Source organism: Phyllostomus discolor, chromosome 2 (assembly GCF_004126475.2).
Source record: "Phyllostomus discolor isolate MPI-MPIP mPhyDis1 chromosome 2, mPhyDis1.pri.v3, whole genome shotgun sequence".
Taxonomy (NCBI): Eukaryota; Metazoa; Chordata; class Mammalia; order Chiroptera; family Phyllostomidae; genus Phyllostomus; species Phyllostomus discolor.
The window spans coordinates 56,135,484-56,148,841 of NC_040904.2; the positions used below are offsets into that span (position 1 = coordinate 56,135,484).

Consider the following 13,358-nt stretch of genomic DNA (forward strand, 5'->3'; position numbering starts at 1 on the left):
TTGGGATGGTTATTTCCAAGCCTGCTTTGCCCCTAGCTTCTTCCCAAGAATATCTTGTAGGTGGGGGTAGACTGAACAGGAGGCAGTGAAGATGGGCACTTGGTGCTGGTAACAGAAGCAATGACAGATTTCTAAGAATGAAATGTTAAAAAAAAAAAACACGCACACGACTGACTGGAGGTAGTTTGTGAACAAATGAAGGAAAGAACCAGAAACTTGGGGGGTGGGGAAGAGCAGGGTGTGAGAGTGGGCAAGGCCAGCTCTTTGTCAGTGCCCCATGTGAGGAAGGGGGAACTCAAGGCCTAGAGTGGAAGCAGTTGGGTAGAGGCTTTACACCATTCCTGCTCTACTTTCTGTTCCTTTGGGGGAACTTTCCAAACTAGTCCCCTGACTAGGCAAGGCAGGGAATGAGGGAAATTGGGTATGAGCTGCATCTGGTGAAACACAGTTGGTCAGGGCCTCTTGGGGTCAAAAAAACCCTGTCCATGGCCACACACACCAGTACTGTGGAGTGGGCATCTCAGAGTGAGATGGGACTTGGGCCCCTTAAAGGATAGTGTAGCCCTGCCTCAGGCCCATAATAGGAAGCCAGAGGTAAAAGTTGAAATGGGATCCTCAAACCAGGAGCCAAGTCAGCAATGTCCCCACCACCAAGGGAGCAGGGACACAGCCACATGCAGGGCATGGCTAAGTGGGAAGTCAGCTTTGTCTAGGAGGGCAAGTGAATGCACGTGGGTGGGTGAGGGGTTGCTAGGAACTGATATCAAATGAAAGTTGTTACCCTCTTGGCCCACTGGAACCCTGAAGTGGCTGCTGTTCTGTGTAGTGTGGCAGTGCAAAAGGGTGCAGATAGATAGGCACAAATGGGTGGCAGTGACTGGGGGCCTGAGGAGAAGGGTTGGGGGCAGTGGGAATGAGGTTGTCCTGTCCCAGAAGAACCTGCTCCTTGGTAAGGAAGTGGATATCACAGCATGGTCATTGCTTGTCCTCAGTGGACTCCTACAATATTCCTTCTTCTTTCTCCTTCTACAGCTCTTTTTTGGGGGGTCTGCCCCTTGCTTTTCCCCCTGGAGTCATGACGGTGTCCTGGGTCTTGACAGCATTCTTGTTTTTGCTCCCCTTTGACTATTAGGTGTTGGCACTTTGCTGGTCTTCTTCTGACTCCCTACTAGTACTGTCCCAGGACTCACCCCAGGCTGCTCATTTCTCAGTGTCATCCTTTCCCTGCTTGGAAACCAAGGGTGGGCTGGACTATAAGTTTGAATCACTTATCTTTCCTTCTCTATGAAGCAGCTAGAGGAGTAATGGCTAGGATATGCAAGCTTGGCCACTAGCCTACTGTTCAAGCTCCTGTCTGCTAGGAGTGATAGCTCTGGCCACTGGTAGAAAATGTAGATGCCTTCTTGGAGCCATACCAGCACCAGAAATGGCCCAGGCTTAGAGTCCCCATTAGAGAACCACTTTGTATATTTCGTGCCAATCCCTTCTGGCCTAAAATGTTTCTGTTGGGAAATCATCTGACAGACTTATGGGAGCTCCCTTGTAGGTAATTAACTTCTTTTCTCTTGTTGCTTTTAACATTTTCTTTTTGGTGTTAATCTTTGCCATTATAATTTTTATGTATCTTAGTGTGGGTCTCTTTGGGTTCTTCTTGGTTGGGACTCTCTGTGCTTCATGGACTTGTGTGCCTTTTTCCTTCATCAGGTTAGGAAAATTTTTTGTCATTATTTCTTCAAATAGGTTCATGATTCCTTGTTCTCTTTCTCTTATTTTCTGGTACCCAGGATGCAGGTGTTATTACGCTTCATGTTTTCCAAAGATCTCTTAAATTATCCGCATGTTTTTTTTTTAATTCTTTTTTCTTTTTGCTGTTCTGATTGGGTGTTTTCTTCTACCTTGTCTTTCAAACTTGATTCTTTGCTTCATCCATCCTACTTTCTATTTCTTCTAGTGCATTCTTTGATGTCAGGTGTGATATTCTTCATTTTTAGCTGGTTCTTTTTTTGTGGTTTTCATGCTGTTGCAGTTCTCAATAAGTTCCTTAAACATCCTCGAAACCATTATTTTGAACTCTATATCTGATAAATTGCATGTCTCCATTTTACTTAGCTCTTTTTCTAAAGATTCTTCCTCTTCTTTCATTTGATACCTGTTTATTTGTCTCCCTGTTTGGCTGCCTCCTTGAGTTTGTTTCTATGTGTCAGGTAAATCTATGATACAGTCTTCATGGGGTAGCTTTATGTAGTTGGAGTCATGTGGGACCCAGTGGTGCAGTGTATATTTTCTTCTTAGCTGGGTACTCCAGGAATGTCCTTTATGTGTGTTATGTAGGCTCCCCTGTTATAATTTAGTCTTAATTGCTTTTGGACCATTCATGTATGGAATTGAACCTCAGGCTGGCTGGCTGGCTGTAAGGCTCAACCCTGACAATGGTGTTCAAGCTTCTGTGCAGCTGGTGACCAAATAATAATAATAATAGCAAATAAATAAAATACAAAATAATAAAATATATAAAAATAAAGTAAAATAAAAATAAGGAAAAAGAAAAGGACAAAGAAACAAGAAAAAATAAGAAAGAAATAGAAAATAAAATAAACAGAATTCTCCACAGCAAGCTTTAGGGGTTTAGTGACTCCTAAACTCTCCCTTTGGCTATGCTATTTGTGAAGTTTATTCAATCTTGCTTCAATGTTTTCTGAAGCTGGTGACTTGGTGTTTTGATTCTGGCCCCTTGGAAGAGACTCTAGTGCAGACTAATATCAGATGCAGTCTGTGCTTTGTCCTCAGCAACCTGTTCAAAGCTAATAGAGATCCACAAATAGTGGCTGCCTCTGCTGGGCTTGGCTGCACATAAAAAGGATCAAGCTGTGCTCCCAGGCTGGCTTTTTCCAACAGTGGTACTGAAGACAGTCAGTAAATGTCCCAAAAGACCCCAGGATCTGCCTCCACCTGCTTCTGTTTACCCATCTGCTACTTGTTAGGCTCAGTCACTGAAAGAGCTTCTGACAAAATCAGGAGATTGGAGCTAGTAGATCTCCTATGATGGAGAGGTATCTTTCAAGCTTCAAGGAAGGTGATGGGTGTGGTCCCATCCCAGAGACACATTACTGAGTCGGTCCTGGGTTTTACCCTGACCTTGGTAGAGCAAAGCCCTGGTGGTTTCCAGAGGCGAGGTCTCTGGAGTCCAGAAGTTGGGTCTCTCAGAAGTTAGAAGTGTGTTTCTATAGGATCTTCCATGAGGGGGAAACACTAGTCATGTTCTTGGGAAAGTTGTGGGAATGGCCCTGCCCCAAAGGCAGTCATTGACCTCCCCTGAGTCTGCCCAGATTTCTACACCCTGGCCTATGCAAGTGACTTTCTGGCAGGGCTTAAGATCCATAGGGTGGGGCAAAAAGATTTCAGAGAGTACAGTAATTGTTTTCCCCAAGGCTGATGCCACTGAGATGGGATTGTTCTGCCCTAGAAATATGGCAACTAGACCACTGGAGGACAATTCAACACAGAAAAACCAGTGGCCATCCTTGTATCTTCATCCTTAGAGTCCCCACATCCCAGAATCTCTCCAGATGACTCCACTCTGCACTGCTCTCCCTTCACCAGAATCCAGAGTAAAAGTGGCTGAGAATGAAATTTTATGTATTTTCCTTTAAGAAGGCTCTTGTGCCTCCATTGGATTTTGTCTCCCCCTAGTGGACAGAAACCCCTCTGGTCTTTACAGTCAGATGTGATGTGAGCACCTCTTTCCAGCTCTGGTGCTCCTGGCTGGGGAGCTCTACCAGGGTTTTAGGCCCAACACTTTTCAAGGGGAACCCTCCCCCCATAGCTGAGGTATCCCTCCAGAACCCTCAGCATTATTGTACTTTAATTTAGTTGTATTTCCAGTTTGGTACAGGAAGGAGGTGAGTGTAAAATCCACCTACTCTGCTGCCATCTTGGAAGATCTCCAAGTTAATATATTTTTAATAAGAATTTAATTGTGTTCAGATTGCTGCAAAGAATTGAAACTCCTTCTAATAACATTATGTCATAGTAGTGACAGAATTTTTTTAAAATATGAACACACACTAAGATAATGGGGAAGAAGGCTTCAAAGATATCAGTGCAATTTTAGAATACAAGAAGCAGCTCTATTTGAAATGATTAGTAATTGACTGCCTACAGATACCATGAAAATCTGGCCAATATATACTGCACCACACTGAAAGGGCTTGAGAGTTAAGGATCAGGACTCTGTGGAAGGTGGCATGAAGCAGGGTTTGAAAACCAGAGAGTTTAAAAGTCTGAATAAGAAGCAATGGGACCCTCGGTCCTCTCCCAGGTTCATCATGGCCTTGACCACTCTCCCTCATCCAGCAGGAGACTATAGGTTTAATTTATAGAAAAACAGAAGCATAGAGGTTCCTGTTCAGGAACCCAAACCCTGTAAGAAAAGCAAAAGCATTACTGGAAATGGTGTCAAACCCTGTTGAAAAATTCCAGCCAGAAGCTAGAAAACAGCGGAGCCCTGGAGATAAAATCTATACAAATTAGTCCACAGTGATCAGCTAGGGACATGAAGCCAGAGAAGGACAGAGCAAATGCACAGAAATAAATAGAGAACATTCTTGACAGAGAATAATAAAAGATCAAAATATGTGTGTGAAGAATAACATGCATAGGCTCTCAAAACTACTAATTGGATATATACAAATTAAAATGCATATTGTATATTTATGTATGTTTACATTATATGTACACAAATTCTTTAGAAAGTTTGGGTGTTTGAAAACAGTTATGAAATTTCAGTAACATTAAAGCAAAAAAGATAAGTTCTACAAAGTAGTAGAGAATAGTTTAAAAATTAAAGGAATTATTCAGGAAGTTCCATATCTAGTATTAAGTGATGCAGAAAGAGAAAAGACAAAATTTATTGTGGGGGAAATATTTTAAAAATCTATTAGAACTGAAAAAAGTTAATCTATAAATTGAGAGTACCCATATGTGCTATAAAGGATTAATATTAATGACCATCCCTTACCTAAAAGATTAAAAAGACAAAATTTCTGAACCTCTGTGGTAAGGAATAAATCCTAAAAGTTTCCAGCCACCAAAAACCAGTTATGTAAAGTGGAGTACGATGCACGGTGGCCTTTGACTTCTCAGTGGCCACACTGGTCACGAGAAGACCATGGGACCATGGGGAAAGTCTAAAATTATGGGGAGAAATGAGGTTCAGACTACATTTCTAAAATCATTCTGTCTATAATTCAAGTTTTGAGGTGAAAAAATAGATACCTTTTCAGAAGTTTTAAAAATCACAAATTTCAACTCAAGAAAGATAATTTTAAAATCAGTATCCCTGAGACCACACTCATCTGTTTGTCTCCAATATTGGATTATTCCTTCCTTCTCTTTCTTTAGAGATTAATCTGTCTTTATATGAAACTAATACATGCTATGTGACATGGATACTGGCCCACAGTGTCCGAGGCATTATGGATGAGATATGAGATAAATTCACATAGACTACCGAGTTCTGTGGAAGAAAAGGGATGGCATGGCTACTCTCAAGAGGAGAGTGCCCCAACCCTTGCCTTGACAATCTTTTATCAGATTCAATTTGCATAGGAATGCAAGGTGCATAGGTAAAGCTCATTAATCATTGTCAGGCAGAATTGATTAAACAATAGGTAACATTCAAAGAACTCTGAGGGCTTATTCTGAGTCAGGGTCAGATAGTGAAATGGGAACAAACTCACTTCCTGATTGTACCCTTATCATTTAAATTGAGTTTCTTAGCAAAGTAGGTTTCATAGGATTTTATGCATTCTTTCTTAGGCCTGATCGCCCTAGAGAACCTGCCCTTTCCAGCACAGGGCAGCACCCACCTCCAGCATTGTTTCAGACTTAAGGCATTGTTTCAGGCTTAAGTCAGGCAGGGGAAGTAAGGCAGCCAAGAGATTAGGAGACTTCTTGCAGACAGAATGAGAACTGAGGCTGTGTCAAAGCTGAGGAGCGAGGGTTCATCACCCTCTTTTTCTGTAGCCCCCAAGTCCTTCCCTGGGGGGCCCCCATGATTATGCCTGTCTTAGGTCATCCCCCTGGTGGGGAATCTTACCCATCACTGGCTAACTGATCAAACACTGGGGGCCAGGCAGGGTGAAATAAAAGGAGCAGAGGCAGCGCTTCTGCCAGGGAGATAAGTTTTGTCTCCTTAGTGACTTATAGTCTGAAAGTCACTCACTCAGCCTTAGCCATGGGGGCAGTTACAGCTCCTGAAACCAGGCAGGGCAGTTCCCAACACTATGTGTGCATGTTAATTTTTAATTTTTTAAAGATAACTATTATTCAAAATATGCATATGTTAATATAGGTATGCATGTGAGTGTGTACAAAAACAAACATATGCTCTTATTCATATGTAACAGAAAAATCTTAAATTCAAGTTTTTAATTTGAACCCATTCCAAAATTGAGATGATAGACTTTTAAAAAGCCAGGTTTTATTTTTGTATCAATTTCACCATGTGAAATAAGTACATATTCTTTCCTCTCCAATTCATATATCAAAAATTGGAAAGAGCAGAGATTTATGGATTCCAATCACAAAACTACTCTTTTTCAAGCTATTAAATTTTAGAAAGGTTAGCAATACTCTTATGGAATCAGTTTCCTCCTCTTTAATATTTGAACAATAATAACAATGAAACCTAATTCATGGGTTGACTGGGAAGTCTAAATGCAATTAAACAAGGTAAAATGACTAGATACAATAGGTGCTCTTAAAACATTTCATTGTTTTTTTCCATTCAGCTTGCCCTATTTCTTCCCTCAGGCTGAGGAGAAACAGAAAGATAGGATTTGCCCTAAGAAATCAAGTTTACCTGGGACTTGGGGCATAAGGGGAATCATTTTATTAGCAGCCATGTTTCTAGAACTTTGGGTCAGTTATACCTAAAAAGTAAATTTTAGGAGCTTTGCTGTGTTTTGTGAGATATAATTTTCTATACTGAATTTTTAGAAATTACTTAAAGCCTTTTTCCAGGCTTCTGTAGTTGAATTTATACGTCTTTTGAATATAATACAATACTAACACTACCTTGAGGCAAGAGAAAGAAAACTGAATCCTATTCAGATGCAGAAGGAATCACTACAGTACGCTAAGTTTTCTTAGGCATCCCCTTCACTGGCAGTCCATCCTAAACAGACAGTTTCCTAGTCACCCTTTGACCAGAAATGACCCCATTTGCCACTCTGTAATATGACAAATGGCTTGTGTTTAGAAATTTCCATCCTGTGTTACTTAGATGGTATGAAGAAAATGTATCCTTTAATATTAGTGAAATTTCAGAGTGACTTCTCATAGAAAGCACACTAAGATAAATTAAATCAAATTCTTCATTTTACAGATGAGGGAATTCTTTTTTTTTTTTTTTAGATTTTATTTATTTACTTTTAGAGAGGGAAGGGAGGGAGATAGAGATAAAGAGAGAGAGAAACATCAATGTGCGGTTGCTGGGGGTCATGGCCTGCAAGCCAGGCACGTACCCTGACTGGGAATCAAACCTGCGACACTCTGGTTCGCAGCCCGCACTCAATCCATTGAGCTACGCCAGCCGGGCAGATGAGGGAATTCTAATTCAAATTAGTGAATTGAATTTTCCAAAGTCACAGAGCTAGAAACTACCAAAGAGCCATCAGAATTCACATCTCCCAAATCTTTGCTCAATTTGTATTAACATTAGAGTAACTTAACTTTGTATTTTTCTGAATAATCAGATACATTAAATAATTTAAATATGGTTATATCTCTCTAGAATGGCCAATATAACATCCTACTTTTCTCCAATAACATCTTTTCAATGTAGACCTCTGAATGTTCAGCCTCAGTTTTGGGGAAATCTTCAAATACTTGTTTGACTTGAAACCCAAGCTTACTGCTGGCTAAGACCTTTGCAGCATAAAGCATGGTTTTTGAAAAATATTTTCAAACAAAAACATTCATTGCAGCAGAGTCTTTCTTAACTTAAATGTATTCCTAATATTCTTGATATTTCCCCATAACAATTTCAATTATCAATACACATCTACCTTGTCAAAATCATAGTTGTGAGATTCCAGGAGGGAACTTGTGAAAACCATTAATTTCCCCATTTGCAAAAGTCTGTTAGCTTTACCCCAGGATTCATTTGGAAAAGTACCTGGAACTGCTAGCTGTTAGAAGTCATTGTCATGTCTCCTACTCACTGAAGCAAAGCTGTCCTAAATGAAGACGAAGTAGAAACATTACGCCTGTCAAGTGAAGTTGCCGGGTTCTGACAGAAGCTGTTATTGCCTTAGCACCAAATTTCAGTCTTCCACGCATGATCTGTTTCATTATAGAAACCTACTGTCGTGTGATTTTTTTTATAACAGATAAAGAGTATTTTGTTTTATTCACCTGTGTATAATGATGGGATTACCAGCCTGAATCCAGAAGATACCATCAACAGTAGCATTGCCATTATGCGCATGGGGTCAGGACAATAGCACTAGCAGCTTAGTCACAAAGGTATCATAATAGTAATTTGTCTGAGGGATAAAAAGCAAGTGAGCATACAAAGAGAATTCTCTGCCTTGTAAGAGAAAATTATAGTTGGGTTATATGAAAAATGGAATGTGTTTGAAATGTATTACTTGGAACTTTCATGAGCCGCCAAAAATTTAATCAGAAAAAAATAATTAAATGTGATATTATATGGCAGCAAAATAAAAGTATGTCCAAGACATTTTCTTTTCTTTTCAAAAATAATTAACATAGAGCTCTGCCTGGTGTGGTTCAGTGGATTGAGTGCTGGCCAGACTACAAATCAAAGGATTGCTGGTTCAATTTCTGGTCAGGTCACATGCCTGGGTTGGGGGCCAGGTCACCAGTAGGGTATGCATGAGAGGCAACCACACACTGATCTTTCTCTCCCTCTCTTTCTCCTTCCTTCAGCTCTAAACATAAATAAATAAAATCTTTAAAAAATAATAATTAGCATAGAATATGCTTTAATATTTAACGATCAAATGTTTTGTGAGTCATTCTAAATATAAGCAAACATTTGTTAATACCTTTTAATAGTAATTTACCTTTTTACAAAAAAAAGACTTTATATTTTAAAAGATTTTATTTATTTTTAGAGATAGGGAAAGGGAGAGAGAAAAGGGGGGAGTGAAACATCAATGTGTGGTTGCCTCTCGCACACCCACTACTAGGGATCTGGCCTGCAACCCAGGCATGTGCCCATGCTTGGAATCTAACTGGCAATGCTTTGGTTCACATGCCTGCACTCAAGCCATTGAGCTACACCAGCCAGGGACTTTATATTTTTATACAGTCAAAACTATGCATATTTTGTTTGTGATTTTTGCTTTTGATATCATTTTTATAAGACCAGTTCCATGAGAATATATAAATATTCTTCAATATTTTGTGGACATATTTAAAAAATGAAATATTATTTTAATATCTATGCATTATTTTATCCATAATTATTATTTATGTATTTTATGATGAGACATAGATTCATTCTTTTCCCCCAATAATGAACCTGGCTACTCTAGGACATTTATTGAATAATACATTCTTTTTCCACTGTTTTAAAATGCTGTCTTTATGATGAGCTAAAATCATCATGGTTTTCCTGAACAAGATTTTGGGCTTTCTAGTATGTGACAGGCTGATTTAATGTGACACTGTGCAAACATTGCAATAAGTTGTATGAATATTATTGTATGTTTTAAACTGCATGATTATAACTTTCATGCCATTACTTTTTTAAGCTCATTTGTTCCCAGAGGCAAACTTTATAATTGGGTAAGGTTTTTTATAAGTACCTTTGTATTTACACCAGGTAATATTTATTATGTATTACAGTACAGAAATTTGTTATGCCTCTCCTATCAATATCACCTCTTTTGTTCATAACAGAATTTTGAACATTTTGTATAATACAGCATACTTCTATTTGAAGTTCATTCCTTGGTGTTTTGTTTAATATTTATTTATTGCTAATTGTCTCATTTATTTAATTGTTATATGTATTTTTTCTTTCCTATTGTATTAAGAGATTAATTTTCATATAATATAAATATGTTGATTCTGTATATTTGCTTTAACTAGCATGATAAACCCACTTACACTTTTCAGTGTTTTAGTGATTTTCTTCGACATTCTGGCTAGACAATCATATCATCTTCTAGTAATGATATTTTGCACTTTTTCCCAAACTGACAAGTTTACTAAATTCCTTTTCAGTCTTACTGCTTCACCCCAAATTTTGAGAACAATGTTACATATGAATGGTCAGCACAGGCATAGACTTCTTTTTCCTATAAGTTATTTGAATATGATAGGTAGATATAAGTAGATACTATAAATTGTATGTAAATTAATACTACTTTGTGATCCACTTCAACAAAATGGAAGACCATATGTTAGTCATCTATGATTCTAGAAAACAGCAGTGTGATTTTTACATAGAAAATATTTTAAAAATATTTTTCAATGAATGGAGTAAATAAGTAATGCAAAGAAAATTTTATGAATAAATACACAGCAAGTGTACTTTATAACAAGTACTTTTTCTTCACAGTCTATATTTGTTTTTTATGGCTTATGTATTTTTCTGAGAGTGTTCTACCTGCTTTCCTTGTTCTTTATCAATTTATTTCTCAGGGTTCTGGTTTCTGATCCTGACACCATTCTCAGAGCTGAAAGCCTGAAACTCTTCCACATTTCCTCACAGTGAATGCCCACCTGGTCAAGGTAACACTGTTTTCTAGGGACCACGTATGGCAAACACATTTTGTGGTACCTCTCTAGGACAGAGTCCTTTTCTGTCTGAGAACTGCCCCCAGCTGTTGTGTCTGTGCTCTATGACCCTGTCAGCCCACTTCTGTCCATCAGCCCAGGAATGGACGCCAGACCATACTGAAGCAAGGTGCATAAGACTCTGTCCAGGAATTAGAAAGTAGGGCTGAGAGCTGGATCCTGAATGGAGGGAATATAAACTTGAAAGCTACCTACAGAACATATTCTACTTTACTTCTGTCATACAGTAAACCAAAAAAAAAAAAAAAAAATGAGTTTGAGAGAAAATGAAGTAATAAGAAAGGTATTGAGAGGAGATCTAGAGAAATGCTTATCATGATATCTGGTTTACCTTTATTTTTTAGTATCCTATTCTTTCACATTCTGATACTTTTATCCTTGATTTCAATTTGTGTTGAAATTTATTTTTACCTAAAATCCCTCTTCTTTCTTTAATAGGTGGTTTTTGCTAAATAATGATGATGATGATATACCTTAACTAGGATATGATTAATGTGTATCACCCTCATTCGAGAAACTTAATTGTCTCTCTTAAGACACTTAGATCATACATTTATTGATTAAGCAATTGTGATGGAATACATCTGGAGCCAGCCTGTTTGAGGTTGCATTCTTTCTATACCACCTGCAAGTTCTGAGTCTTTAGGCAAATTATGTAACTTTCCCATGACTTATTTTCATCATCTGTAAAATCACAATACTAACAATAATACTTCTGTCATAGAGTTCTGAGAATTCAAGCAGGTAATACTCCTAAGGCTCTTAGAACAGTGCTTCACACAAAGTGTGTGTGTTTGTGTGTAATCGCATAGAACAGTATCCACACGAACACACACACAAATTAATATTCTTGGATGACCTATGAGAATTAAGTTAATTCAAGAGAAAAAACACTGGATTCCCAGACAATCTGACAGCAGTGGTCCAAGCTGATTTTCTTTTGCTGAATAGAAATGAGAGTTGTGGCTATGTGTAAAGTGTGATGGAAAAGTTCAAACTAGTTATACATGAATACGAGATCCTATAACCCTCCTTTACCTTTAGCCATTTCCACATCTAAGCTGTTTCAGGCAGTTGGAAATTCATCTGCTCTTTAAATTCTAACAAAAAGAGATTCCAGCATACATTTTATGACATTATTATATTTTGGATTTTTCTTTGACCAAAATCAATTTTTATTTAGCTTCATTATCTAAGGAGTGGAAAATGCTGCACATTTTATCTTCTCATGAATTGAAGTAACTAAAGTCATTATAAAAATATTAGAAAAATGAATCTGTCAATGTTGTCTTAAATATTACATTTTACGATGAATAAAAATTTATAAAAACAGCATTTTTGACAGATCATATATTCACTTTTAGTCTTTAAACCATTGATATTTTATAAGTTTATAAATGTGTCTGAAGTTTACCAAGTTTTGTGTATAAGGAATTCAATCAAAACCATGCTTTACTATTCAGTTTTATAGATCGCCCCAGTTTTAAAGTACATCTGATGCTCCTTTTTAGATTTAGGAAAGGATCCAATTAATTACTTACAAATTATACCATTGACAAAACAAGTTGATTTGACATTTAAACATTTTATAATATGCTTTTGTTCCTGATAACGTTGATTGACGTAGACCTATCATTTCCTAGGCTTTATCAATGAGCCATATGACTACACAAGTTAGTGCAACATTTCCCAAAATGTTAAATTCATTGAAACCTAGGCCTGCACCCTTTTCCCTACTTCTACGTTCTGAGAAAATGGTGGCCTTGCTAAAATCAGCTTTGGAATGTTGCATACTTTTGGAGGTACACTATATGGAAATATTAATAATAACAATTATAAGGTTTATATCTATTTAATGCAGAATTCTAAAACTTATTTGGTCATGGAAATCAGTCTGTGAAATATATCTATTAATGGGATTCAAAATTTTCAATCCATAGAATATATTTTGAAAAATTCTGAGGACTATGCCTCTCCCAGTTTGATTAATTTAAAACTGAAGAACAGCAAACCAGAAAAATTTGACTTGTGTTGTTATATATTTTTGCCTTTCAGAGTAGCACAGAGCTTAAGAAAGGGACTGAACTGTGAAATTGAAAAGCAATTAGTGTATTTATCTAGCACTAGTCTTCCTGCTTGGCCTAAATTAGCCTTGTTTTCTAATCACAATCTATTTAGCAGGGAAATGGCATCATATTCAATTTCACTTGCACCTTGATAATTACAATCATTAATCTCAAAATAAGATGCAAGCTATTAAATAACCTCACAATAAGCCACCTGGTGGCTCATATAGCTGTGTATGCAATTTTGGAGGTGAGGTTAATTACAAAAAAAGAAGAAACAATATATAAAAAGAAATCTAAATCAGAAAACTTGTCTTCATATTCTTTTAATTTTCATTGGCTGAATCAAGTTCCAAGCACCTGAATCCCAGGTCTGTCTGGTAAGCAATATACTGATATTGCTAGGCATGCATATCTTGGACTTCCATTGGAAAAATTAGAGCCTAAATAAAATAT

General features: G+C 37.6%; 1 pseudogene; it reads right to left on the reverse strand.

Annotated features, from left to right (window-relative positions):
- Positions 1-975: 975 nt before the first annotated feature.
- Positions 976-10,176, reverse strand: LOC114515414 (annotated as a pseudogene).
- Positions 10,177-13,358: the final 3,182 nt, after the last annotated feature.